The sequence below is a fragment of the Pseudopodoces humilis genome, chromosome 8 (assembly GCF_049639895.1).
Source record: "Pseudopodoces humilis isolate 2021_Gansu_Grassland_sample_001 chromosome 8, ASM4963989v1, whole genome shotgun sequence".
NCBI lineage: Eukaryota > Metazoa > Chordata > Aves > Passeriformes > Paridae > Pseudopodoces > Pseudopodoces humilis.
Window position 1 is genome coordinate 11630426 of NC_142207.1, and position 27260 is coordinate 11657685.

At 45.6% G+C, this 27260-nt stretch overlaps 1 protein-coding gene across 2 annotated transcripts in view; it reads right to left on the minus strand.

Annotated features, from left to right (window-relative positions):
* The window catches only part of GLI2 (GLI family zinc finger 2), a 204798-nt gene that overhangs the window by 68091 nt on the left and 109447 nt on the right, over positions 1 to 27260 (minus strand). The window lies entirely within an intron of this gene.

Genomic DNA, 27260 nt, shown 5'->3' on the forward strand with positions numbered 1-27260 from the left:
AGTGAGTTGAGCTGATGGAAAATTCATCAGGTTATTTCTCCTCACCACCCCCGACAACGCTGCCTGGCCGCCTGGGCCTTTCCTGCTAAAATTACTAAGAAGCTAAAGAAATAGAATTAGCAAAGCCTGGATAGCGATACCGCACAACCACAAGAGCGATCCTGTACAATCACCCTCTGACAGGGCTCCGCGCATCTGTAAAGACGCCCCTTCCTACATCTGTGGCAGCGACCAGCTTAAAGATAAAAGGTTGGTCTTGCTCTGCCTTTACAGTCAGAAGTTCTTCATTAAAGATTACTTAATATTGTTGCAGGTTTTACCATTCTTTCGCTGGCTTCTTGGTCTTTCTGTCTAACTGGAGACCAAAAATAAAACAAACCCAACCTCCTAAGTGAGCAATTCAAAACCCAGCCTGTGCTCAGCATTTCACTGTGACTTGCCTCCGCGACAGGTACCATCTCTCTGGAGACTGGGGAAGCACCGTCCAAAACCAAAGTGTCAAGGCTTGGGCCAAGTCTCTCGCTGTCGCTCAGCAAACTTCAGAAATGCCAAACTCTTTTTCTATAAAAGACTAAAAATTCAGCCTTTTGCATCTGTGAGTCCAGCTGCACCAGAGCTACGCCGACTCTGTCCGGTGGGGCTGCTCTCTGCTCGGGTCCGTCGCGCAAAGCCTGCGTGTAATCCTCATACACGTCCTTCCCGGCATATCAGCAAGAGGATCTGCAGCTCCTACTCCCATTGCAGCGCTCGATCCCTGAGCACAGCGCGGAACAGGCGCGTCAGCCAGGCTGCTGGGAGAGGTGAGAGACTACACAAAAACAACCCTCCTGCCAACTCTGCTGAAAGGCGTTATGCTAAGGTTGTCGGGGTGGAAAGTATTTAAGGCTCCTCAGCAGACTTGCTCTCCGTGCTCCAGCAAAGGGCTGGCACCTCACACTACCTGATACACTGGGAGCATTTTTGCAGCTCGCCTAATGTCAGGACACAGTAGAGTAACTGTTAACCACCTCCCCCGCTCCTGCCCCCCCTCCCCTCCTCTCCCAAAAGCAGCCCAGGGAGAGAATGAACTTGGATCCTTCAGAATTTGCTTTTGCAGGAGGAAGATTCAGCCTTTAACTGTTCTGGGTAGGGACTATCTGTTACATAAGGCCACTTGCAGGGAGTCTTCGTTTTAAGAGGCAACCAGTGTTCTTCCAGATAAATACACCAGAGTTTAGCTGTCACACCCCATCCCCTGCTCATACAGCACAGTAAAGCCTCTGGTCTCCCCAAACTATGCTCAGCTCAAACTCCAGCCTAGGCTGGCAGACACCTCCCGGTGCTGTCCTTCTCCCTGGGGACACTGCTGTTCCCTGGCCACAGCTGCTGCCACAACCTACAGCTTGCTGTGAGGACCAGAGGGAGTTCAGCTTTTAGATCATCACATAAAAAGCATGGTCACAAAATCAACTGTCCCTGAACAGACATCCAGTGGTAGGGAATACAAATATCTCTTCCAGCCTGAGCCCCTAGGCTGGACTTCCTGCAGTGCTCACCCCATAGTTATGCTGTGCAAATAAACCAAAAGGAGCAAGAAGACTTCTGTGGTCCTGGGATCAACCCTAAGTGCTGTTGCTGGCATCCCTATAGGTGAAGATTAGCAACCTCCCAGAACAGGGTGGTCACTCTGCCTCTAATGGACAGGTCTGGGGCTGAGTTAATCCCCAGAGTGCAGGAAGTGACAGCTGACCTAGGCTGAAACCGTACAGGCCATTGCAGCTGAGTTTTAATGATGTGGAGAGTCACCTTAATCCTTTGGCCTGTTCCCTAGGGCAATTTAATTTATTAATAATGATAAAACTACTAAAACCAGGTAAGACTGAATATCTTAAAAGTCAGGCCAGCTATGTTTTATTTTGTACCTATACATTTCTACCTGATTGATTGCTGAGATAATACTGGAAATTTCTGTGCAAAAAGAGTTTCTCCTTGTCACTCAGGAGAGCTGGGAAATAGAAAACACAGGCTGTTTGCTGTCTGGCCTCCTTTCCTAGCTATCCTGTTGGTATAAAATTGACATCTGAAGAGAATTTCTCCTTCCTCATACTTCTGATTATTAATGGGAGAAAAATTTCCATGAACGTCTTCCTTCCCATTGCACTCTTGGTTTGTTTTCAGCATTTCAATCTATTTGGCCCATGGGAAGCTCAGCAATGCCTCTGCCTTGGGTATCTGTTTCACACGCCCAATTCCAACCCCACCACGTGCCCTGTGCTTTGCTACCACTAAGGGCAAGGGTAAGGGGTTTTTTTGACATCCTTTTGCAACATTTCCCTTCATGACTTCCCCTCTGCTTCCCTGCCTGGGAGCACCAGTGAAGCCTACGGGCTCCAGTGGCTGGTGCTGTTCATTTTTATTCTCTTCCAGGTGCTTGGTCAGAAATAATGAATGGTTTTATAGGCAATCAACTACCAATTCATAAACGTCAGCCTGGCTCTGCTTCTTGTTCCCACCCCTCCAGAAGAGGACTGTGAGCTGGCAGCAGGACAGCAACACACACTGTTAACAAAGATGGATGTTTTACACATACAAGTTAAAAAGACAATTATATTCAATTACTTCAAGTAAGTTACGGTGATGTATTCCTGAATAGCCACTCGAAGGGCAATATGATGATTAGGGCAATGAATTTGCCAACTTTAATCTAATCAAGGCAATCTTTTGTTTAGCATTATCTGCTTTGCAGTGGCAGAGGATTTACCAAACCCAAGCAATCTTTGTGGATTTAACCCCAAAGGTGCCCAATTAGAGCTAATGATGATTGCTTTACACAAGAGGGAGGGAGATTTTAGTAGGAAGCCCGGGGAAAGCTTTTCCCCAGGAAAAGGTTGGGCTGTACCAAGCCATGCACTACAATACTCTGAGGTGCAAAGGCACGACATGGCACTTCCGAAAGTCCCCAAAAACTGGAACCACAGGTAAACATTTTCTCTGGTTCTTGCTGAAGGAAGAGAAAGCCGAAAAACACATCAAAAGCAGCACCCAAGGGGCAGGGACAATGAGAGAACAGCGTGTTTTGCACAGAAACTACAGAGTTCCACAGCAAGTCGGTGGCTCATCTCCCAGAGTGAAGCAGGGCGGCAGAGCACAAGGCACACGGGGCAGTCCCACCTTCCACCCCAGCGGGGCTCCTGCAGGAATGTGGCTGCTCCGCAGAGCCATTGGATAAGGGGGAAGACGCTGATACCTGTCCCCACTTGTCAGAGCTGATTTTCTGGCCAAGGTTTATGAGCAAGACAGGGACCTCCCACTGCTGTGTTCTCATCCTTGTCTATTCAAAGGCCAGCCAACCCTCTGGCTTCAAAGAAAAAAGATAGGAGGGAGAAATGCAGGTTTAAAGGGGATGTCCCTTTGCTGAAAATCTCAGGAATCAGGGAGGGAGGCATCAGAAACAGCCCTTATTTGAGGATGATGCAGGCTTTTGATTATCTCCGCAGATACAAGAGAAACACAGACTGCCTGTATGGGTTTGCAGGGTGAGCAAAGGAGCTGTTTTGACATCACTCACAGCAGCACCTTCTCTTGAGCTCAAAAGTGAGAACTAGGAAGGGTCTAGTAAGCTTTTCGAATTCCAAATACTTCAGCTTACACACGTTTGCTAAAAAAAAAAAAAAAAGAAATCAGACCCCACGGCGCTGAAGTGGGTTTTGCAGTTTGCTTTGACAAAAACAATTCAGAAAGCCCTTGGGAAAGGATTTAAAGAAGCTGTCACTTGCAACTGGGGTGCTGCAACAAGGCTAGCTGGGAAGAGACCCTGAGAAACCCCCCACATCCTTGGTACCACACAGGATGTCCTGCTTTATCTGAAGCACATGTAAGTTGTGCAGGCTGCCATATGGGCTAAAAAATATACAGCTTTCCTATGGATGTCCAAGAGTCTCCTGGGGAAACAAGCAGTCCAGCCTGTAAGTAGACTTCTTTGCCATCAGAAATAGTGCATATATATTTTGCAATCAACAGTGAAAGTCATTTGTTGAGGAAAAAAAGTAAAATATCACTGGATAATTCAGTACCTGTTGTGCTTTTCTCAACAAATTTGCAAAAAACACCCCATAAAACCAAACATGTTATAAAAGAGGAAACATAAATTCTGATTTCTTGAGATGCCCTTTAGTTTGATTTCCTATGGAGTCAGTGATGCATGGGACAGAGCTTTCATAAAGGGATCACAAGCTCCCTTGCAAAGAAGAACAAAGCTTCACCTCCCCTTAGGAAAGGAAGAAAACATGCATTTGAAACACAGCCCTGTTTTCTAACTTGAGAGAGGCCGAAGCAGGCTAATGTAAAATAACTTGCACAAATCTACACAGTCAAACAAGAGCAGGATACCAATGAACCTCAATCACAGCAGGCAGAAACTGCAACTTTATCAACTTTATCACTAAAAGGCTTCAGAGCCCTGGGGTACCGGATTGATTTGTGTTAGTGGGTGAAAAACTTTTCCAGACACCAGCTCACCCTCTCCTGTCACTGCAGCGTCATTAGCAGCTGACAGAAAAAATGGGAAACGGATATCCCAGAGGATGCTTGTGAGATTTCACCAGTACTTCCACAGGTGAGCTGAGCTGTGCTGTCAGAGGCCAAACCCCTCTTTCTGGGGAAGGTGGGATGCTGCCTTGTGCAACAGCAGCTTACAACAGCTTTTGCGTCTTTTTTTTTTTCTCCCAGGTCCAGCTTCTTTGAAAAAGATAATAGTAGAACACCTAGTAGAAAAGATAACAGTAGAACAGTGGATATCTGCAAAGGCCCTTCTTGCTGCTCACATTTTCTCCCAGATGTCCAAATCTCAGTCTCTTTCTCAAGAACAAGGTTAAGGTACAACAAACATGAATTCACTCAGTAATTTCCCAGGGAAGCCCAAAGCATCTAGTGAGAAAGAAACTTAGGCAGCATTCGTTTTTCATGTTACACCTTTTAATGTCCCGATTTTCCTCATCACCAGTATATATTTAAAGAGATGAATTTTGGCATCCAACAAGCACAGTGGTTGTGAAACAGCAAAGACAGGCCTGTGCTTTGTTCCCCAGCTTTCCTTTGGTGATTTTCCTCACATCTGAGCTCTCCTAAAGTTGGTGGGTTCTGAGCATCCCTGGACAGTCTCAGTGTGCATGCAGGGGAGGCAACCCCGGCCCCGAGCGGCTGAGTGTGTGTGTGGCTACTTGACTCCCTTTGATAATCCCTCCTGGGCGTTTCACTGTTGTATTTGGATGGCCGCCCCTCTGGCGAAGCGCTGCAGGACTGTAGGTGTCGGCAAGGGACATGTTTTTGTGTTTGTGTGACGTCCCCAGAATAATGATCTAGCTGTTTAAGTGAGCTGAGCGAATGAATGAGCACAAGAAAAACATCTTCACTGAAAGCGCAGCCAAAGTTAATGCACCATTAATAATGGTCTGGGTGAATTATTGGAAGGGATAATAGGCCTGGGGTCAGGGAAGGTCTGAGACAAAGAACAGGGAAAATTGGGTCACAGAAACATGACAGAGCAGATCACGCTGATGCGTCTGTGGGATTCTCCTCGGATGAAGTCATATACCACCATGCAGAATATTAAGGGCTTTGCAGGGACAGCCATTCCCAGAACCACCACTCAGATCAATATGGGAAGGAGCAGCAACAGACAGCAGGGTCCAGGAACAGACACACAAGGCTACAGTGGCTGCCTCTTAGACCCCCTTTGAGAGATTCACTTTAATGTTGTTTAGCTATTTTACAAATTACACCAACTGTGTGCCTCCCTCAAAAAGGGACACTTATGCAGTGGCTAATTACACCAATCTGAGAATTTTCTAAACACAGAGAGGTGTCTGGGCAAGTGTGTCCCTTCCCTGAATGGCAGCACCATGTATTTCACAAAAAAACATTTGAGGTTCTTCAGCAGCTCTGTTTTTCTGTCTCCAAAATTGCAGAAGGAGCTGCAACCCCTACTCCTGCCCCATCAGCTGCCTGTCTTCACGACACTAAATTACTGACTAACCTTGCTTTGTCAGAATTTCCCTTCTTTAAAACAGAGATAATAATACTTCCCTACCTCAGAGGTTTGGTTAATGTTTATACAGCACTTTAAAAATGATGTGGTAATTAAGTGCTCAGTATTATTATATCAACGTCTATAATGATTCCAGCAGACAGCACTATAAACAGGGCTGCACCATGCCTACTTTCCTTTTGTTTGGCTTGTTAGCATTTGGTTTGGTTTCCATACAGCATACTTCAATTATTGCTGGTTAATTATTCTGTTGTTTTATTACCTGCTCAATGGTTTTGACAAAAATAAAAGAGGAACTACACAAGAAGAATAATAGGAAATATTCATTTTGGCCCGCTGGGAACATTACAGCAAGGAGAGGCGGGAGGCAGGCCCCCAAAAGCTCACCTGGAGAGACCTCTCTCCTGCCCCAGGCACTACAGACCATTTTGAAATACATCCAGACAGCTGTTGCCACCCAAAGGGATGCAGAACAAGTTCTTTCTTCTTATAACAAAACTAATGGAGAAAGATGGTGGTAGCCTGATTTACAAAACTATTTTTTCAGACTATGCATGTCAGGATGCTGGAGAAGACAACATGCTTAGTTTAACAGCCTGTTGGGTACAGCATCCCATCTAGATAAGAATTAAAGACCACACAACTAACTTCTGTTGGGCAAACAGCTCAAGTAATGGTAAATACCCTGTAGGAGTGTTGGAAGGAGAAGGGGCCTTGCTGGGATGCAGATATGTGAAAAGTAAACAATAAATAATAAAAACCACATTGCCCTTCAGTTATAAAATCACAAAAAATAATGCCTTGAAAAGCATTATTTTACTGACATCTCAAAGCACCTGCAGGACAGAGTCAGTGTGACTTCACACTCAGAGAAGTTGGGGTGCAGTGAGGAGCAGAGGATAAGGTCTCTCCGCTTCAGTACTGCTGGAGCCTCTGCATGCACCTCACTACCACAGACAGACTCAGGAGCCACTGGGCTCCCTACTCAGCTCCCTGCAGGGACACAGACTTTGGATGCACATGAGGACACTTACTTGACACAGAATAAAGCCCATTTTTGGGGTTACCTGCATAATAAATGCCAAACATCTCCCTCAGACCCTGTAAATGGCAGGATGTCCTCCTCCGCCATCCCAGAGGAAACTGCCTCGGATGCAATGACAGTAACCATCCATCCTCTCGTGGATGGCCCAGAGAAGCTTATCCTCTTACAAAGTTTATTCTACTGCTTCAGCTCAGGTGGAAGAACAAAAAAAATGCCATTTGAAGATGCTGAGAGATGTCCTTACCCAGCCCCTGCCTAGGACACAGGCATTGCTGGCACATGGCGAGCACAAGCACGGCTCTGGTGGCCGTGCAGGCGGGAGCAGATTTCGGCCCGGGCGCTGCGGCTGCAGTCGGGCAGCGCTGCTGAGCCGCAGGCTGTGTCCGACAGCCGGCCGGGCAGGCGGGCGGCTGCCGAGCGAGCTGGCTCTTGCAGCTGGGATGGGGTGAGATTAGATCAGCCAGCTCCCCCCGCAGCCCCGTGGCCAACTCGAGCCAACACTGAAGGAATTTGCCCGTAAATTTCCTCCCCACCCCAAGATGAAGACAGCGCACTTAAATGAACTCAGGCCCTAATGGAAGTAGGATATTCTTGTTCAGCTCGATGTCTAACCCATCCTGAAGTTCCTGGCAGCTCCACTCAGCTCTCTCCCGTGCACTGCCTGACCTTTGGTAAGGGCATTAAAACTGTCAGTCTTTTCCTGGGCAAAAGAGATGGAACAATTACAGTGAGGCTAAAAATGGCCTTTCCCTCTACATGGATAATTTAGATTAAAAATTTAAGAGTTCATTGACATTTCCTATAAGAACACAGAATTGTCGTTAAAAAATCAAACCCTGAAATCCCTTCATTGCTGTCTACCATCACCGAAGCTCAGCATGAGGGGCTTTCTTGCTTCATCCACCAAAGGAGCAGGGACAGCTGCTGCTGGCAGGGACATGAGGACCCCAGGAATCTCTTCAACATGCTGCCAAGCAGCAGATGCCTTTGCAGCACCCTTCTTGTGGGACCAAAAATGGGGCATTTCACTTCTTGGTGAGAAAACAGGAATTTTCTGAAGCCTGCTTACAGGGAACTCCTGGATTTGGTTGTGCAAAACAGGTTGTACCCAAAACTTTTGAAAATTTCAAAATGGCGTGGGGGGATGAATACATTCAGGTCTGTAGAAGTATTTTCAAACACTCAGATGAGCATTTGTGCATGAAGGTAATGCATTTATCATTCTACAAGAACTCCTGGGGTCTTCACGCTACTGGTAAGTGGCAGCCTTAGGGGGACAAACCATTATTTTTTTATACCTCTGGGAAGAGTAAATAAGATGAAAGCAGAGCTCTCCTGCAACCAGGAGGAACCCCACAAGCACAAGGAAGTCCCGCAGTGGGGTGCCCAAACACCAAATCTCTGATGGCTTTTCGAAGAGCTGTAATTAGAAAAGTCCCTTGATCAGTCTTGCTGCCACCAGGCACCTTCTTTAATCCCAAATAGCTGGAGCTGGGAGAAGCTTTAAGGCAGAACAGTTTTTCATCAGTTGATGTTTTACAGGTACCTGCACCTTCTGTAAGAAGCAGCACAGAAAAGATTAAGATGGTTTAATATCTATTATATTTTAGACTACAAGAACATGGAAGTGATGAAGTTGAAATGCCTTGACTTTATTTCAACAGTATCTGCTGAAATAAATATGAAAGGGACTGCTGAGCATTTGTGCTTCCTGGAAAATTAAAAAGAAATCAAAATCGCCTTCCTCTGCTAAATAAGCACTGAATTCTTTGGGACACAATGAAACCTGAAACAGCAGCACTGTACATTTCCATGGCAAAGGAAACCTGCTCCACTCACACTGCTCCATGCACACCCACTCCACTTGCTGCTGAAGAAGTAGCAGGATGCCAATCCACTGGGATGTACCAGTCTACACCACCATACCTGATCAGGAGTTTCTACATCCATGCTGAGCGTTTCCAGAGAGAGACTTTCCCACTAGTGCTAGCTTTGTATTAGCTGGGTAAGGCGATATGACCTCCAAATGGCAGAAAAGAAACCCAGAAAGAAAGGCCTAATACAGCTTATTAATTCCACAGGTGAGCTGCAAACACTGAGAGTCTTGAAAATCACTTAATTGCCAGGCTGTCAGGCCAAGATGTGTTTTGAGGACGCTGCCAATCTGACAGTTATTAACAAACAAAGAGGCCACAAGCCCTGACTGCACTGAGATCCTTGTTATTTCTACTCATGTGCCACCTCCCAACAGGAAGTACTTAATAAGAATAATAATATCCCAAAAGGCCAACCTACGGCAGTGCAATTAAAAAGCTTTTCTGTCTCACTTTGAGGGGAGAAAAAAAATGAGAGGGAAATTAAAATCAGACAGGAAATTCCACTAGAACTAGCTAGCTTATGTCCTAATAATATAGGATTGTGCCAACTCCTCCAGAAAGTAGAGGAGGGAAAGAAAAAAAAAAGGGGGGGGGTGGGGGAAGAAAGAACAGAAACAGAGAAAGAGAAAAGCAGCCCTCTAGACTGACTCAGATCTGAGGCTACATTGTGGTTCGGCTGTGGCTGCAATTCTAAAGGGAGAAAGGCAGCACAAGCAAATAAAAGGCAGTTTGCTTTTCAAGCAAGTTGCTGTTATATGATGTAACTCTTGTATGAAAGCACGGCCACTGCTGCTTTGTTGAGAAAAGACACAGCCTGATAAGCTCGAAGGACCAGATGGATCTTGGGGCTTGTTCTCCCAACAGCTGCTGCCAGAGAATGGAAAGAAGGGGAAAAAAAAAAAAAAAAAAAAAAAAAGAAGAAAAATCCCAACCAGGAAGGAAGAAATCCCAGCACGAGAGGGACAGGCAGGGAGGTGGGGCAGACCAGATGGTGGTTCAGTGCCTGCCTGGATGGGCAGTAGGAAAAAAATCAGTTTGTCTTCTATGAAAACTTATAAGGAGAAGACATTTTCCACAAGTTGTTATCGTTCTGCTTCCTGCAAAACCAATAGAACTCAGCAACTGCCTGCACCTTTAGCTAATCTGGCAATTTCCAAAAAAAGCAGACTAAGAGGTTTTGCCCCTGACTTCTCTGGGACCAGGCCAATAGATGACACACCTTGCCTATTTCACACTAAAGCTCATTTCACAGTGGAACCCACCTCATTTCAAGCCAGCTGGTGAAACAGGAGTATGTGAAGCTCAGCTGATTGCCTGGAGTATTCCCCAATGCCTTTCTCCCATGGTCCCCAATACCTGGCTTGTCAGAGTCCCCAAAGTCCTCAACAGGTTTCCTTTTGCTGGGTATCCAAAGAAGAGAGAAATGCATTTGATGTCTGTGCAAATGTGGCCTGACAGCAGTGCTGTCTCCTGTGGTAGTGAGTCTGGGGAGCAGAGAACCGGAGCCCAAGTCCATAGTTACCTGAGCATGTAGTTCAATATAGCTCAGGTGTTCCTGGAGCTTGATTTTATATCTGAGCAGTTTTCCTTCCAAACTTCCAAAGGAGCTTTTCTTGGCTTCCTGAAGTGTAACTGCTTCAGGCTGCCTTTAATACAAGGCTAAATTGTATATTGCCATTAGATTGAGGCATTATGGGAGAAAGCACTAACTGGCATTTATGACCAGGAAGGGAGCAGGAGCACCAGACAACACTGCTGCCCTCAGCTGCATCTGACCTGACCAAGCCCAGGATCTCTGTTGGTGAGATGTGGAGGGACAGGGAAACAGAGCAACCTCAAACTGGAAACCACAAGACTGGTGGTTGTACCAAAGAGCAAGGCAGTGAATGAAAAGGGAGAGCATATCAGCTTTTCCAGGTCCTTCTGGACAACACTCATCTGAGCAGAAAATCTAGCAGAGCCCTGACCGTGCATCTTCCACTCATGCAAATAAAATCTTATTGAGGAGTTTCATCCCAAGCCACATTTCTAGGAGCAGATCTACAGATGGAAATGTCTTTAGCCTTCACGCCCCCATCCATGCATTCACACCCCTCCCCTGAGATGGCACTGGCACTCACTCAATCACACACTGAGCCAGCTCAGGGAGTTCATCCAGTTGAAAACTAATCACTTAAAATTTTATTGCACAGAGTTTTGGCTGGATCAGCTCCCTGAACCAGTTTACCATGAGATCGATGGTGAAGAAAAAGCAAAAGCCCTTAGGCTGCTGTTCAGCTGCCACTTCCAGCCCCGGCTGCCACCGAAAGCATTAGCCCTGACCTCCCTTGGCCACTTGTCCCCACAACACAACACACCCCATTTTGGTGGTCAGGATGCTTTTCTGTGACTTCAAGGCTTACTGGACTGAGGAGTACATCTCAGTGAAAGATAACATACCTCTTCTCAGAGGCTGATGCTCACAGCCCAGCTTACAGCTGCTGGTCCTGGTGGGCATGGCTGCTTCAACATGTGTGGAGTAGTTGGGCTGACTGGCCATTGCTAACTAAATACACTTCCCCAAATCCATCAGGTAGCACACTACAAGCTGTCTGCTCAACCAGCCAACGCAACTTGCAGGAGCTGGAAAGCTGCCTTGCAGGAGAAAAACTCCCAAGCAGATGCCTAAATCCTGTGAAAGCTCAGGTGCCAATGCCAACAAGAAAGGGCATGCCAGCCCGCCCTGAGCACAGACCTACCTGAACAGTCTCTGCCACTGCAGGGCTGCCTGCTGCCGTGGTGGGGACACCTGTACTGCCTTGTGCCACAAAGACTTGCTCAATCTTTCAGGACAAGGCTGTGCTTCACATTCAGCGCTGGCATTTCAAGCCTCTCTAATCCAAACCACAGGAGTCAGTTTGCTTGCTTTATGCATATGCTCCTCCAGGCATTAAAACAAACTGAAATCAAACTGTTCCTATAGGCAATGGCTTGAAAAATTTCCCCTTCGTATGAAAGGTCTGTTTATATAATTTGTAAAATTGAAGCCTGGAAAAAACCCTTGCAGCGTTTGCTGTGCATTTTGACCAAACTTCTTGCTGGAAATTGAAGAAAAGATGTCAGCTCTCTAATAGCTGTGATAAAACTGCAGGGCTGGGTATTTTTCTCTCTTGTACTTATATCCAGGTGATAAGCATCTAGGCAGCCTTCAAAGAAGAGTTTTGGGAGCTTTCATGCTTCAGGACACCAGTCCCCAAAGCAGACCTAGCCGATAAAGACTAAGAGGATACTGCACGAGCTGTCCTTTAACCAGGCATAAGGCAGCCTGCTGCTCTTAACTAAGCAGAAGGTCTGATGAGGAGAGGGGTGAGGAAGTTATCTGTTTTACCCAGCTGTGGTTTTGGTGCAGGCTAATAACTCCCATGTATCATCCTGCCTTCGTATGAAAATTTTCCGACTGGTATTAAAAATGGTCCCAGTGCAGTTTGCAGCAGATTCTCTGGGCAGCTCATGCAAAGTGCTGGTTGTTAGCATGCTGCTTGTGTAATGAGGGTGCTTAAGACTGTAAGGGGTCTCTGGAAGGTCCTTAAGAGTGATTGCAGTTCAGGAGACTCACCCACCTGGCAACACGCTGATTTATGGCCTGCTCAGTTAATAGCCCTGCTTAACACAGGAGTTTGTCGAGATTAAGTAATTGCCTGAAACAAAAAGTTTATTATCTTTAAGTCTCTGCTGATGAATGACTGGGTGTTGGAAGAATCATGTGAAAGATCATCTGTGATTCCCTCCCACTTTAGGGGAGAAAAGGAAAAGGAAAATATAATAAGGTTTTAAAAGACAAGTTCTTCCAAAAGGAGTTTGAAAGTTCACAATGTACACTCAGTCCTGGTGGTTACAAGGAGGGGGTTTCACACCTAGGGTGCCATCTAATAAATAGCTCAAGTGAAAACACTGTTCAGTGATGCGTTTTTCCCCACGTACTGCAAGTGTTTTGTAAACATTAATTAATACCACCCCTTGAGAGATAACTGATCCTGTCACACAATAATAAGATTGGGAATAAATCAAGATGCAAAGCCTGTTTAGTTTTGATGCATTACATAGTGGCCTTTCCCATCCTACAAAAATCTGGAAATTTTCCCACCTAGAAAAGACTGCAGATGACTGCAAAGTTAAAAGATGCTGCATGCTAAATTCTGCTACAATTATTTCTCGTCTCCATTTCCAGATGCTTCAGCAAGGTTAATCAGCTTGATTAAGGTCACACACACACTGCCTCATGAAACTGAGATCCAAAGTGCACCAGAGCACAGGAGTTTGGGACTTGCCCTGTTCCACCCCCATCCTGAGATGAGCTGCCTGTCTGCTGAGCGTCCCTCGCAGTGGGCTCGTGCTAGGAGATCACACGATCAAACCTCTCCTCCTTCGTCCCCCCTTTCCTTTCCACCCACGAATTTTCTCAGTTGGCACAGGAGCACGGGTGTTTGGATACGATGGAAACAGGACTGAGCTCCATCTCCACTGCAGCCACTAAGTAATGTTCCCACAGCCCCAGATGTCAGACACACTGTCCCTCCTCACATCATTTCGAGGCCTTCCTGCAATAAAATGGGAATTGGCTCCAGCTTTTCTTAGCACTTCTCATATTACCTTTTAATCCAAATACATATGGTTCAGGGAACACTGAGAGACTTGCATGAAAAGATGTACACCAAGAGAATGCAAACCCTGGAAAAAAAGGGATTAGATCTGCAAGACTCCCTTGGCCCCAGACATGTGCCCCCCAATTCCCCAGCATATTAATCAAGAGCCTGATGAGATTCCTTTTGAAATCCCCCAAAAGATTTCTGTAGACTTCAGTGGCTTTTGGATCAAGCTACAAACTTAGAATAAATCATAAACTGGCTACATCTGCCAAGTTTATTTCTTTCTTTTCCAGGTTTCAGAACAAATCCATTTTACTGCTGGGAAAAAGCAGAATTAAATAACTGACAAGAGTTCAAATATCCTGTATCACTCCTCATATTAATTCAGCCAATCTATCCCATAACTTAAACATAACCAAAGTAGATTACTTTGGCCAGATCAAATCACAAAACTGTGCTGCTTCATTTATGTTCAGTTTATTATTTAAGCCAACCTGTGCAAACCCCTTTCTCTTGGGTTAGAAGTGACAATGTAGGGGACTAAAAGAGAATCTTAAGCTACAGTTAACCAAAATACATTTGCACTGAAAAAAAATAATATCACCACAACCCACTCAGCCCACAATCAATTTTGGAGAGTCTCTCTTATTAAAAAATATCTAATCTTAAAGGATACACAAAAAGCAAACACTTAAAAATGTGACCCAGGTCTCTGAAACCTCATGTTTTGCATAAATTTGGATGGGTTTATTAATTTGTGTTTAACGTATTGCCCTTTACTTTTTTTTTTTTTTTTTTTTTACTCTATTTATCACTGATAGCAAATTCCCCATGCATAGAAGACGTCATTACACTTCCAAGTTGGGTGATTCTGTAGCATGTCACTCTATCAGCAAGCACAAAACAGAGTTGTTTCCCCATTTTCAATTCAGAGCCTGGCTGATGAGTACTGATAACTTCAAGATACCTTGAGAGATCTGCAAGATGGGGAACTTCCTACAGCAAACAGCTTTAGATATCATTTAGGGTTTAATTTATTCATTCATCATCTGCTGAAAGCAACATTAGCAAACAGCTTTGAGTAGAAAAGCCACTTCACAATGGATATAGCAACATACTGAACTTTTCTCTCACTGCCTTCAGGAAAAACAGCTGACATCCTGACAGGAGAGGCTTGGGGAAGACTCTTGGATTTGCTTTGACCCACTGCTTGGAGCTCCTTGTGCCATTTCACGATGGGACCTACAAAACCACTTGTGAACTGGGCTCACAAACTAGGGTAACAGCAGAAACGGGTATATTACCATTATATTACCAGAATATATTAAGTTCTTCAGAAATGCAGTAGTGGCAGATCAAAACATCTGTGAACACTGTGTTTTACTGACAACACATTTCTAACTTTGAAACAGGTTCTGCTATCAGGCTATTAGTACAAGCACTTTACTTTGAAGTATGTACTGTAATTCTTGCAATTTTACTCCCAGCTCTGGTATTTATTTGGCTCAGGTTACTTCTATAATTTATCTTCCCACTGGAAAAATTCAGCCTGTAATACACCCATCCAGAGTGGTACGGGTATTTGCACCCTCTTTCTGTGCCCCTCTTTTATCCTGCATATTTTCAATAAGAAACTTTAAAGGGGGGGAAAAAAAAAGAAGAGGTTTTTCAATCCCAGTGATTCTAGCTCTCAGTTTTTCCCACGAGAAAATCACTTAGCACTTCTCTGACTTGAGGTGACTCATTGCTGTTCCCCTGCTGAGGCTTCGTACTCCCCTCGTGGTGTTTAACCCAGGCACGTAACTCGCCCGGTGTGGTGGGTGTGTTGGCATTTGCTAATAGGCTTCCTGGGCTGTCACCTGCATGTGACGGCTGAGACAAAAGCTTACGTGATGATTTCTGTTTACAGAGCAGTTATGATAAGCTGACATTTGCCTCTAGCTGTTGGGTTTGATAACTCAAATATGGCCTACATGAGCGCTCCTGTGAGCTGGCAACACTCTTGTTGAGCTTCCCAGCTCCCAATCTGAAAAATATTTCCTTCACCCAGCCCCACTGGTACAGCTATCACTATGAACACATCCCTCAGACCGGGTACCTCCTGCCTGGGAGCATCCTGAGCAGCAGAGCTAAAGCAGCAGATGCCTTTGAACACCAAGATGAGCATTTTCCCAGCACCAACCTCGATTTCACAACTCTTCACTTGCAAACAAACAGCCTGTGTGTGCTCAAAAGGAGAAGGGATCTGGGTCAGGGACTGAGGAGCCAAAGAAATCACATTGCAAGAAGGGTGCCTTTGTTCCTCAGGGAACAACAGTGCTAGGTAGGCACCAGCACCTTGAAACATTGCTGGGGATGCTGAGGAGGAGGAAGAGGAAGGAAATGAAGCAGCAAGACAAACTTGTGTTGGCTTCAGTTATGTTGTCAAAGCCACAACATGGTCATGGCAGACCTAACCACACCAGAGAGTTCACAGCACCCTATTTCGTTTCTCCAGGAGTCAGGATGTACTTATTCTGTTCACTTAGTAAAGAAAAAGAAGAGGTGTAAGAAGTAGAGCATGGGAAGCTGTGATGTGAAGGAAAAGGACAACAGGCTATTGCAGCTATCTTTCTAAACTGCTAATTGAATGCCAATGGCCACAAATCCTTATGGCTATGTTTAATTATTCACACTCAACCCTATGAGATTTTCAGTTACTTGGCTGGACAGCAAGTGTGTTTACATGCACAAAAATTTTCCAGATTACTGGGTTTTCTCCATTTTTCAGAATGCATTCTTCTCTTGGTTTTCTCTTGACTTTATCTCATCTAGTATCAAGGCAAGCCACATCCACAGCCCAAAAGAGTTGCCAAACAGCTTTGACAGTACATACATGTGCTAATTAATATTATTAAACTGTTGCAACCACAGCTCCCAGCCAAGAAGGGACTTCTAGAGTGTAATCCAAATCACAGGTACTCCTATCGCCTCCCCTAGCAAACACCATGACGTTGACATACAACTGGGAAATGGAGGCAAACCGGTTAATACATTTTCTTCCGATGCAAGCGACTGTGTGATCACATGAAAGGAATCTGTTAGCAGCTGGGCAAATAAGGGAAATTAATTGTTGTTCACCTTCAGCTATGATATGTTTTGGTTTTTTGATCAGTGTCTGGTCCTAAGAAACCCTTAATTTGTTATTTGTAAGTCAAGTGTTGCTACCTTTGCTTGTGTCCTGTAATACTATAGCTTGCAAACAGTTTCACTGACCTAAGGGAGCTCCAGCTGTGACTGGATGGCAGATTCAGGCTTTGGAAAACAGCTCTCAATTCAGGAAAGTGATGGTGCATATCCTTATCTCCATCACAGTGCAGCTATCCCTCTTTTCATAGCCTGAACTTTCAAGTGACACAACACACCCCAGTCATGCAGAGGTGCTGAGAGAGGCAGGGTCAGGTCTCCATCCACCCGTGTCAGGCAATCTCCTGTGCTCCAGCCTTCCACCCTGGGTCAAGAGCAAAAGACAATTCTGCTGCCTGAACTGGGACACTCTACATTAAACCATCATAGCTGGAAGCATATTTAAGCTGTCAAGAAGGCAAAAAAGCAGAGAGATGATCTGCCTTGAGAAACATCGGGACTGATCCTTCCCCATCCTAAGTAAACTTCTGTGACTCCGGCTCCCAGTGGGAACAAAATGACCATTTTTATCACCTCACCTCATCCCGGGTCTATAGAGAAATGAAAGGCAAATGCAGTGACTGCTAATATCTTTAGCCACATTTACTGAAACCTTTTGACACCAAGGCTATTTTTATTACCTAAGTGCACTATGCCTGTATCAGAATGCAAGTTTTATTGCTTACAGTTCAGCCTTGCAAAAAGCCTTTTCCAATAACTGTCTGTGGCAAAGACAAGCCTTAATGACATAGGGAGAGGCTACGGTACCTCCTAGCACAGGCCGGCACTAAGAGCAGCGTTAGACATCCCACACATCTCTGCCCTCCAGCAGCCTCCACTCCCCTGCAGAGCTCTCCGTGCGCCAGGGCTGCACCAGAACACCTGCCTTGGCCAAGCAGCTGGACACGTCAGAAGTGTACGCGCAAAACAGGAATGAAACACAGCTCTCTACAAGTTTTATTTGGCTTTTCAAAACAGCACAATAAGCAGATTTTACTACTTAGACATGGATGGCACATTCAGTCTCCTCCTCCCAACCTCCTGACCAGAAGCTGCAATAACCAGCAGTGCCCAAAGGACCTCTAAGCAGCTCCACCAGATCAGACAAGGCTCATGGTGTCCCATCTCAGCAGTAAGATGGGAGAGGGCCAGAAGATGCCTACTATTATACTCTAGAGTCCTCCCCCCAGGCAATTTCCCATCTTGAGTCCTGAGCCAGAGATGTGCTTTCAATATAATGACTTTTCAGAGGTTTCCCCTCTGAGCTGTGCCTCAGTTTCCCCAGCAGCAGAACAGGTGAAAAAAAGAGGCTGCCTTAGTTTTATAAGAATCTCTTAACAACAATACCACTGCCTGCAGATGGCTTTAAAAAGACTGGACAGAAATCTGTTCATATGTATGTAAACCTCTTAATTTTTAAGTTTTCTTTCAGTACATGGCATTCACCTGTCTATTCTTTTTTTTTCCTGGAACTGCTGACTCTTTCAAATAGTAAAATGTATCCCAAGCAAATAAAAGTAGTTTAGAGAGATACAATCTCAGTGTCTTACACCCTCAGAACATCGCATGCAACACCTATATTGAGAAACCAGGAACTTGCACAGATGCAGTCAGATTGCTCGCGGTGGGAGTTCAGAGACAAATAATTCAACCTTTCATCACTCTCTAATCCCAGGAAAGATATCAAGGTTAAACTACTGAGAAAAATATAGCAAGTGTTAAGTAACACGGATCTCTCTCTCAAAAGGCATAATTAGCCAGGTAGCTGTGGTCACCCCGCTCAAGAATTTGAACCTACAGTAATTTCTCCTTTCCCAAGATGCACAACTCAAGTAGGTGCATTCACTGTCTGCATCCACGACGTGGGCTTGGTGTCAGCCGCTCACTCTTTAATTGGCTCTTTATTGTGAGTTACCACGAAAGGCTCCAGGCAGTCCCCACAGACCTTGCCCTTGATCTGGGTTAAGATACTTTGACCCGTGATCCTTTATAATAAATGATATCCCCCTGCTGAAGAATGCTGCCTTCAACAATATAGGCCTGCCCTCAGGAAATGGGAAAGGAATTTTCCTATAAAGGCAGATTAACGAAATTCCACGCAAATTTCATGCATTTTGAATAATCATCTGAACCGTGACGAACCAGCTTCCCCTTGCAGGGATCCTGCTCCAGATCTTTGTAGTTTGAAGGCAAATTTAGCTGTCTCTTTCTTGGCTGCAAAGTGTGTTGTTTTTCTTGGACTTGGCATGTCAGGCTGAGAGTGGTGCTCAGGGCAGCTCGTCCCCCAGGCTTGGCTGCCCAGCAGACAAAAACACCACCCAGGTACCTGTGTACTCATGTGCAAGGATGACTGTAATTTGAAGTTTATACACAGCCCAATATTCCCTGTTGAGCTGGGATAAGCTCCAGTGCAGGCATCAAAGAGGATTTCTTTTTGTGCTTATACCCCCTGCTCCTTGGCCCAGCCGGTAGCAGAGGCAGTGAAATCTTCCCTCCTGGTACTTTCTTCCCCTGTTTTTTACAGCTCATGAAATTCTGGGTTTGGGATAGGGCTTGTGCAGCTGCACAACCTGCATTGATGGCACCTGGCTGGGATAAAGCCACCCACTGGTGGTTTTCTTCCAGGCACTTTCCTCTGGGGAAGCTCTGAATCTCCTTCTTTCAATATTTTCCTTTTACTTAATTTCTGGCCTCTCTACTGTCTCCCTAAACATGGTGACAATAGGTGTCCCATCTCTGGGCACTTCTCCAGCTCCTCCCTCATGGGTTTTCCCAGCTCTGAGGGCTCCAGCATCCATCAGGTTCCCCATCAAACCTGTTTACTATCTCCTAGGGACACTGTCACTGCTCCAAGGCACATCTCAACAACCCTCAGGTATCCCAAAGCATTCCCTCTACCAGATGTGCACCATTCCTCCCAATACCTTTTCCCTGATGGTCAACGTTGTGTCTGCCTCAGCACTTTTAAGACTCCCTGCTTTTTGATCCTTGAGCCAAAGTCCTCACCAAGACATGGCATTCTCACATCCTCCTGCTCACCAGGGTCAAACCAAGAAGCAGCAAAGAAACATCATCTACCTTTAAATTTTAGTTTCCTAAAGAAAATGGTTTGTTTTAAGGGACATGGTTGTGTTAGTCAGACACAAGCACTCTTTCCTAGAGTAGTGTGTGGTGATGGAATCCCATGCAACAGTAAGAATTTTAAAGCATTAAGTTTTTTAAAAGATGTAATACAAATTAGAACAAATTTCACTGTTCTTCCATCAGTTTATATGGAAATATCTTACTGATACTTATGAAAGTATCAGATGAGAAAACTTTCAGTTTACAAAAAGAATCTTAGGAGTCTTTCACACGCAGCAATGTTAATGAGACTGCAGCCACAAGGAGCGAAAGCACAGGAGAACAGTGTTTGTAGTGTATATGTCAGCCCTCATGTGTGCTTTCGGAGGAGGAAGCAAACAAAATGTTTTGCCAAGCTCCTGAAATGGTATGATGTTAGGATAAACTTCTGCACACCAAAATGTTTTGCCAAGCTCCTGAAATGGTATGATGTTAGGATAAACTTCTGCACACCTTTACTTACTGGAACATTAAAAAATGCGAGTAACTATCAGTTGTTGTTACTACAGCTAAACTATGTGATATTCAAAAGCAATGCTATCTTCCTAGCAATCACCACCACAATAAAAGACAGAAGGACAGTTGCTCTGAAAAGGATGGCACTTCCTTGATTCAAGCAAGTAATTTATGAAATTGAGATCTTCTTTTAAATGAAAAAGTTTGGGAAAAGTGTACTGCAGTTAACAGCAAAGCAGACAACAGCACACCAACAGCCTGACATAAAGTCTATTGAGATCAATGGGAGTCTTTCCACCAACTTCATTGGGGTTTGGATCAAATCCTCCAGGAGAATAAGCTATTCTGCAATATCTATTATTACGCACTGTTTTGTCCTGGTAATTAGATGCCGGGAGAGCGCAGTGTGATTGTTTAAGGCACTGATCATTCACCCATGGAGACCTGTGTTCAGAGCCTGGGTGGGTTGAACTCAGAGGGGCTGCAGATTCCCACTGGCGCCTGTCTGCATTCCCAGCCCCACTGCTGCTCCCAGGTAGAGGGGACAGGAAAAGGCAAGAGAAGGCGAAGGTCAGGGCTGAGCTGGCAGAAATGTGGCAAGCCCCTGCCCAAAAATATGTGGTTCCTGCCCTTCCTCCAACTCCTCAATTTTCCCCATGCACCATGAGACATGTATAATATTTTCAAAGAAGTGGACAGCCAGCAGGTCTCAGGTCTGCACAAAGCAGCTCTGTACAGCCCCAGGCATTTTGCACAGTGCACTGAGCGTCACCAGCATTACTGACTATGCAGGGAACACGACTCTGTGTTTGCTTCTTGTTTCTAAGGTAAAACATACTGCTCCTTGGAGGATAGGTTTGAGGGAGGGACTGCAAGTCCCCTGCAACCAAAATACAAACAGAAGGGGTAAACCACGCAGAAAGGAGTCTCACCATGAAGCTATACATCTCGATCACTGAATACAAGGACTCCATGCCATTAGCAGCCAACAGAGAAGACTGTACATCCTGAATTCTCAGAGAAGACCAGCATCGCAAAGCTCTGCCTCTGCAATGAGACTCAATGCAGGGATTGAATAAACCTATGCTCATCAGATAAAAAAAACCAACAGGCAGCTAAGGAAGTTCAGCAGGTTGTGGCTGGGACGAAGACAGAACTACAGGTTCCCAGTCTCTTCCCACAGAAGACCTGCAAGCCACCAAGTAACACGGAGAGGATGCAGGTGACAATGATCAAAGGTATTCCCTTGCACAGTTCAAAGCCTATCTGTGGTACTGCTTGCTGCAGGATGGTGCTCGCACTAAAAGGATGTTTTATTTGAGAAAAATGACTACAAATTCATGGAAGAAAAATCCCATGATGCAATCAGCTGGTCCTTGAACCGCAATATTTGCGAGTCTGTGCGAACATGACTGGGGAAGCTGCTTCCACACCTGCACTGCAACTGAGCACTCCTGTCTCTCTGAAGCTGGAGTCAGAGGTAGACAGACCTTGACCCAAGTTGCTGATACTGTTCCTGAGCTAAGTTTCATGGATACCCCTCACTGACAAAGCCTGGCAGCATGTGGAAGCAGGGGAAGCTGGGAAGTGGACCAGCCTGGCATTAATGGCAATACCTGCTTGAGTCAGGTCTTCCTTTTCCCCAATGTCTTTTGTGCAACTAAACATCCAAGCTAATCTACAGCTGCCCGTAGTTCCATTAGTGAGAGAAAAAAACAGGTAAGGAATATTTCCAAATGCCTGCAGCAACTGGGGATCCTTTCCTTTTGCTATTTTGAGTGTTGAAGGGTGGCCTCTTGCAATCCCCAGCTCCTGGCCCCAAACCAACTTTTGGTCTGGGAGCTGGCTCTTCTGCATCAGCAAGAGGCTACACTCCAATCCCTGATACTTTGGCAGAGCTGATGGCCTCAGATGTGCCACTAGCTCAGATGCAGAGCAGTTACCATGCACCACACTCCACCTAGAACGCCTGGCTATCTCTGCACTGCTGGGCCTCAAAAGTCCAGGATACAAACTCCTGCCTTCGCCACTCCCCATCTCAGATGTCACAAGATTTACAAAGACACAGTGGGAGCAGTCTACAAGAAAAATTAAAGCAACTTAATTAACTGAATGTGTTTGGATGAGCTTTGGTCATGTCAGTGTGAAAATCCCCCCACTTGCAGCAGACTAGGATGGATCCAACAGAGAAACACAGGGTCTGTGCAGCAGTACTGCAGAAGTGAGCCCTGTGCAGTTGAAAGTGAGGCCTCCCTCCCTGTGCTGCTCCGACATCTTAGAGATCTGCAAAAGCTATTTGCAGTGAGAGGCTTACTTGTAAAACAGAAATGAATACCAGCTGTCCGGACAGGCTCAGAGCGCAGTCTCCCTCCTTGGATGGACTGTGGTCCCTGGGGAAGCTGGCTGGGCTGGCAGGACGTGCCTTGTCTCTCCATCCCAGGGAGACACACAGGCAGTGGTGTGGTGAAAGGGCGCCAGTGTTTTCCTCCTGAGGTGTCACTTGGTAAGCAAACTAACTGCTTTTTCCCCTCAGAGGGAAAAACATAGTTTTTTTATCATCCCTGTTTTTTTGGGTTTTTTTTACAACACGTTTCTTTTTAACTTTGAAAACAAATCCAAATTTGTGGTACCCGAGAAGAAAGTCTGAATCTTCCTCACTGCCCCAGAGACCTGCTTTGGATGCACTCACCCGTTCAAGCACAAGCACATTCCTGCCCTGATGCTGGGTTCTGGAGGGGTCTGCCTCTGCATATCCCAGGGCTCCAGCTGGGTTCCTCTGCCCATTTATTTTTTTTTTTTAAATTTACCTTGGAAATAATATTTCCTGGCAACATATTAATGCCCTTTTCAAGGCTCAAAAGAAAATCCAAACAGCAGCACAGACCAGAAGCCAAGCGCCTGAGCAGGGAGAATGGTACCTGCTTTGTACCTAAATATTTATAATTTGCTAATACTGCCATTAATACTTAGTTTTATTTTATTTATGTGTTTTATCTGTTTAAATAGTTACTTGGCCTTCCCCACGAGAAAGCATCAGGGACTTTGGCCAGTGTTTCACTCTTCTCACACTGACACAACAGACCCGACTTTGATTTGTAGGTTTTTTTCACTTCATATGAACAAATGCAAATATGCAAAAGACAGCACTGTTTGCTCTTGCTGCGCCTCAAGACTTTCACAATTACAGTATGGAGGGACACCAGGCTTTCCCAACTTCCCAAAGGGGCAGAACAAGGCCCATCCTTGTCAGGGACAGCATCCCAGCAGCACTGTTCATTGGGCTGACACGGCCACAGAAGTGCACTGCACTGAGCATGCAAGGGCAATGTTCAGGTGCTGGCTTTAAGCATTTGCCTGCTGGGTGTTTTAACCTCCAAAATTATTTGCAGGTGTAAATGGCAGCATTCAACCCTCTAAGACCCATTTTTAGTGAGAGCTGAATCCTGATGCACCTGAAGGCTTTGCATGGGAAGGAATCGGAGCAGGACTGAGGCAGGTCTGAATGGCTGGCTGGAATCAGCAGCCACAGGCCAACTCGAGCGAGTGCTGTTCTGGGGCAGAGCACGGCTGTGAGGAGTTTGGAGCTGGTTTGATCGGCTGGTGCAGCTGCTGGCCGGGCCGGTGGCCCTGGCAGGGGCAGGAGGCCAGCAGTGAGTGCCCAGCCATGGCAGCAGCTTGCCAGCCCCACAGGAGCTGCAGGGCTCACTGCCACTTCTATCCCCTCGCAGAGAGACCTCAACAACTCGTCTCACTTGTGTCCTCAAACCATGGTGAACCTGAGGTATCAGGAATGCTAATCGCTGCTCAGCTGAACACTTCCCCGTAATAACCTTTAATGACTCTGTAATTACTCTTTAAACCATTGACTTTGCAATCATTTTTTAATTCCCCTTTGCCACATCTCTCCCTGCGCTACCAAGCTGGAAGGCTGAACTGTAAGTGAATATTAGCCCGCTAAGGCGAGGGCTGTACCACTGCAGCCGTGCTTAATCTGAGAGCTTTGAAAGAATTTGGAGGGCAGGGGGAGGGGAGGGAGGAAACAAAAAGCACAGCAAGATTTTCCCCAAATTGGTTTCCCTCAAAACAAAGCCCTACCAGTTTGCTAAGCTGCTTTAGGGAACGTTTAGAAAAAGCAGGGATTCCTTAGCGACTTGCTCTGCTAACTCTGCAAATAGATTCCTGTGCTGCGAGCACTGATTTTCAGCTGAAACAAATACTAGAAACTACATAGTGATAATTCAGGGGGAAGACAAGTCCCTCGCTGAATGAACTCAACTGAATCTACCCCATTGGAAACCAGTATTTTGGCAGAGGGGGGATACAGAAGCAGTAAAAGAAACTTGAGTGTCCAAGACTCAGCGTGAAGCCAGCACAAAGCAGGCAGGAACGGGCAATTTCTTTTCAAGCCTTCGCCTCCAGGAACAATGGCCCTATTGCAACCACCCTTTGCTTTTCTTCCCGTGATTAACATGCAGCCCATGTGGGAAGAATGGGAATTTATTCTGCAGTTGAGATTCCAGAGGTGCTATCGGGTCAGGTGGCTAATCGTTAAATCAAACTGCTGTCATCTTCATTCAGGTCCTGTCACCCGGGGCCACATTATTACTTGGGTTTATGCAAAATAAACAGCTTTGCTAAACATTCCTCTAAAAGAGGGTCAAATAAAGAAGGGAAGGAGGAGATACACCACCAACATCCAGTAAATCCCGCATTCCCTCCCACCCCTGCTCCAGCTCTGTCCTGGACTGATTAGATGGGGATGGGGGAAGAAAGGTTTTCAAGTTTTTAAGCTTTTGTTTTTATCAGCATGCCATTTTTCTCTTTTCCAATTCCACTCAAGGCTTCTTAGTGAGTACTGTTAACTTATTCTTGTCTGGGTCTGGCTAATTCAGTTTCTTTCTTGAACTACATAGACTTACAATTCTGTATTTTCTATAGGTGAACTCAGCCATAAGAAATCTCTTATAACTCCTCCATAAAAGACAATCTCTCAGAGGTTTCCTTCAAGACACATACAGAGATGCTTAATGCAAGGCACTCAGAAGGAATGTTAATTGCAGTACTGCACACACACATTTTTGGATCAATGGATTATTTGGAAATCCTGAGCTTGCTGCTGTAACAGGTAGCTGAGAAGAGAAGGTCTGCTGAAGTGTTTCCAGTTACTAATGGGCCAAGGCCTTGTGAGGGAGCAAATGTACCGACTAGCATGGTGTGTCAGAGGGAAAACAGCGTGGGATTTTGCAGCAAGAAGAGAAACAGCATCTCCAACCTGTCTTGCATCACTCTCCTTCCAGCTTGGCTTCAGAACCCATTTTCAGGGACAACAAGCGTAAGGATCCAAATACTGGCTCATCCCAGCTCCTCCCACCACAGAGCACTACAGTCAAGGACAATTCCCACAGACTGTCCCAGCATCATGCTCATGAGATATGAAGTCCTGGCCAATCTGCACAGCAGCCTGATGTCCCAAAAACAGCCAGACAGAATGTACAACTGTGGATGCCGAAGAGCAGAAATACTGTCCTAGATAAAGGAGCAGAATGAAACCCATTTAAAGTGAGGCACTCTGCTGTTCCAGTTCCTTCAGACCAGTAGCAGTCAAAAACAAACCAAAACAAAACAGAAACCAACCAAAAAAAAAAAAGGAAAAAAAAAAGGACACGCCCCCCCCCCAAAAAACCCACCCCAAAACACACAAAAACCCCTAACCAAAAATCTCAAAATCCCACCCTCATGATTAACATTCATCTGCTTTGAAAGGAACTTTTAAAATATGTTTTTGTTCTCTGTGGCTTGTTGATCCCCGGCAAAAAGTCAAAACTGGGATTAAAACTGAAGGACTGTAGCCAGGAGACTGTCACTTCTAGTTTCTCTTCCCTCAAGGATTAAAAAGTTACTTTTAATTAATGTTGTTTCAAGATGTCAAGCCTGGCGCGACTGCCCCCAGCGCTGTTTCCAAAGGCTGGTGAGCAAGGCGAGCGTGCTTCAGGCTCTTCCCACACTTCTCACAATCTGCCTTTTGTGGCACACGCTCCCCCAGGCTGGCGCACATCAGCTGTCCTGAGGTGTGATGTGCCTGTGAAGCCAGGGCAGGGTGCCCACGTGGTGGGCTTGGGTGGGTAAGGGCAGGTAAACTTCAGCTTTGAAATACGCTCACACGGCACGAGACGCTCGTGTGCAGGATGAGCTCTGGCATCTTGTACAAAAATATTTTCGTTGCCTGAGCTCCCTGGGGGAGGTATTGATCCTTCCTGAGCACTGAAAGCTTGTTTCATGTATGAAGAAATCCCCTCCTAGCCCAAACATCAAAACAACTAAGTGTGAGTCCAGCTTTACAGAATTATGCTGGGTTATTCCTGGACTGTACACAAATTGGATGCTAAACACACACCAGGGCGTATGACTAACACATGTCGCTTCCTTCCTGCATGCTCTGGCAGCGAGTTCAATTGAAACAGGACTGTCTGAAAAATCCTGCCCCAAAAGGTCAGACACAGAATGTCTCGGTTCTTCTGGTGTTTCACAGAGAATCTGGTATGAGGGAAAATTACGGCAAGCAAAAACTGGAGCACAAATGTGACCACAACCCTGACCTCTGATTGAAAATGCCTCATTGCTAGTTCAACCACAGGCAGACAGACATGATTTAATCCAACTTTTTCACTCCCTTTGCTGCATGGAGCTCACTCGCACTTTTGCTGCTCCTCAGGGGTATAAAACTTTTTTTATCCATCACGGTAGCCAAGGTACATACGCCACAACCACCAGCTATGAATTTATTCAAGGTGTGCTTAGAAATTGGCAGGGCTAATAAAATGCAGAACAGTTTAAGATGCCCTGGAACATTTTTACGTCACATGTCTAAGGAATCAGGTATCTGTTGAGCCATTTGGGGAAGGAGATGGTGCCAAAAGTGCTGGGGAGCTTCAAAGACTCACATG